Here is a 2,506-nt window from a genome sequence, read left to right as displayed (position 1 = left end):
CTGCAGAAGGAACCTAGAGTGTCCGCGTGTCTTCTTCCCGGCGAGAGGACCACGCGGGCTACAGAATTCCACCAGCAGAGTGGCTCAGGTTCCTTCTGTTCTCTCAAGGCTGGTGTCCTGAGCAGACCTTAGGCCCAGGCTCCACAGCCAGTCCCACAACACAAAGAGGAAGCTGCTGCACTCCCAGGTGCTCTAACAAGCCCAGGATCACAGGATTCCATAATCACAGAAACAGCTTGACTTTGAAGAGTTCTGACACAACCAGGATCACAGGAAGGAGAGGCTCCTGTCAGATTTAGCAAGGGCAGGTAGCACTAGAGATAACCAGATGTCAGGGGTAAAGCATAAGAAAATAAACAACACAAACCAAGGTTACTTGGCATCATCAGAACCCAATTCTCACACCGTAGCAAGTCCTGAACATACCATCACACTGGAAAAGCAAGATTCAGAAATAAAATCACTTATCATGATGATGATACAGGACCTTAAGAAAGACATAAATAGCACCCTCAAAGAAATACAGGAGAACACAAGTAAATAGCTAGAAGCTCTTCAAGAGGACACAAAAATCACTTAAAGAACTACAGGAAAACACAATCAAACAGGTGAAGGAAATGAGCAAAACCATCCAGAATCTAAAAATGGAAATAGAAACAATAAAGAAATCAGAAAGCGGGACAACCCTGCAGATAGAAAACCTAAGAAAGAAATCAGGAGTCATAGATGCAAGCATCACCAACAGAATACAAGAGATAGAAGAGAGAATCTCAGGGGCAGAAGACACCATAGAAAACATTGACACAACAGTCAAAGAAAATGCAAAAAGCAAAAAGCTCCTAACCGAAAACATCCAGGAAATCCAGGACACAATGACAAGAGCAAACCTAAGGATAATAGGTATAGAAAAGAGTGAAGCCTCCCAAGGTAATGGGCCAGTAAATATCTTCAACAAAATTATAGAAGAAAACTTCCCTAACCTAAAGAAAGAGATGCCCATGAACATACAAAAAAACCTATAGAACTCCAAATAGACTGAACCAGAAAAGAAATTCCTCCCATCACATAATAATCAAAACACTAAATGCACTAAACAAAGAAAGCATTTTAAAAGCAGTAAGGGAAAAAAGGCAAGTAACATATAAAGGCAGGCCTATCAGAATTATACCAGACTTCTCACCAGAGACTATGAAAGCTAGAAGATCCTGGGCAGATGTCATACAGACCCTACAAGAACACAAATGCCAGCCCAGGCTACTATACCCAGCAAAACGCTCAATTACCATAGATGGAGAAAACAAGATATTCCATGACAAAACCAAATTTACACAATACCTTTTCACAAATCCAGCCCTACAAAGGATAAAATATGGAAAACATCAACATAAGGAGCAAAACTACACTCTAGAAGAAGCAAGAAAGTAATCTTTCAACAAATCCACACAAATCTAATTCCATCTCTTAAAACAAAAAAACAGGAAGTGACAATTACCTTTTCTTAATATTAAAATTAATATTACCAACATATTCTAATTGATTGAAATCAAAAAATATGAGGAATTATAAATTTGTTGACTGTCATCCAACAGTCTCTCTAATTTGGTAATTGGAGAAATAGGTCCAATATTATATAATCTATATACACTTTCAGCTTGTTTGTGGCAGTGTCTTGCTGTGTACAACATAAGGATCTTGAAATCTTGTTTCTCCTATCTCAGCCTCTCTATTACAAGTATTGTTTATTTCATGTTTTTACACTATACTATGGTTTTCAGAACAGCTTATATATTTCAAAAATATTTATATACCCAAAAGAAATATAGATGATTAACTAGGGAGGTGGCTTGTAAGAGAACAACAAAGTGAAACTGAATGCTTTGCTTGACATTTGTAGCTCTTGTACCAAGTTTGAAGAAGAGAACTTTATCAGTTACTCTTTCTCTGAGATGAATGCTTTTCCAAATTATCACAGCTAATGATCCAGCTTCTTACCCACACCAAATGTCTGTGCCACCCTCTAAGAAGAACCATTGTTCATTAAAACAGTTGGTGAATGACTTTATGGATAGACCATTTTAATACACACACCATTTTTTAATTGAATATAACCTGTTCTCTGTGGGTTGAGAAAAAAGTCACTCACTCAAGTCAAATAGTTTTGACCAAAGCTGGAAGTCTCTATCCAAACATCATGCCTACAATTCATTCCTCGGTGCAGAACTGTCAACTCTCAGCTTAGCTATGATGGAGGTAAAATCCTTTGGTGATGTGAGGGTCATTGAAGTACAGCCTTATTACAATGAAATTCAATGTCTAGCTGGTAAGATGGCTCAGTGGTTAAGAGCACTAACTGCTCTTCTGAAGGTTCTGAGTTCAAATCCCAGCAACCACATGGTGGCTCACAATCATCCATAATGAGATCTGACACCCTCTTCTGGAGTGTCTGAAGACAGCTACAGAGTACTTACATGTAATAATAAACAAATAAAATCTAAAAAAAAAAAAA

At 38.0% G+C, this 2,506-nt stretch overlaps 1 protein-coding gene across 2 annotated transcripts in view; it reads right to left on the bottom strand.

The window, feature by feature from the left end:
* Positions 1-2,506, bottom strand: part of Tbc1d32 (TBC1 domain family member 32) — a 223,553-nt gene that overhangs the window by 144,541 nt on the left and 76,506 nt on the right. The gene's annotated exons all lie outside the window — the stretch shown is intronic.

Source organism: Mastomys coucha, unplaced genomic scaffold, assembly GCF_008632895.1.
Source record: "Mastomys coucha isolate ucsf_1 unplaced genomic scaffold, UCSF_Mcou_1 pScaffold3, whole genome shotgun sequence".
NCBI classification, from domain to species: domain Eukaryota; kingdom Metazoa; phylum Chordata; class Mammalia; order Rodentia; family Muridae; genus Mastomys; species Mastomys coucha.
This window is presented reverse-complemented; position numbering and strand designations above follow the sequence as displayed.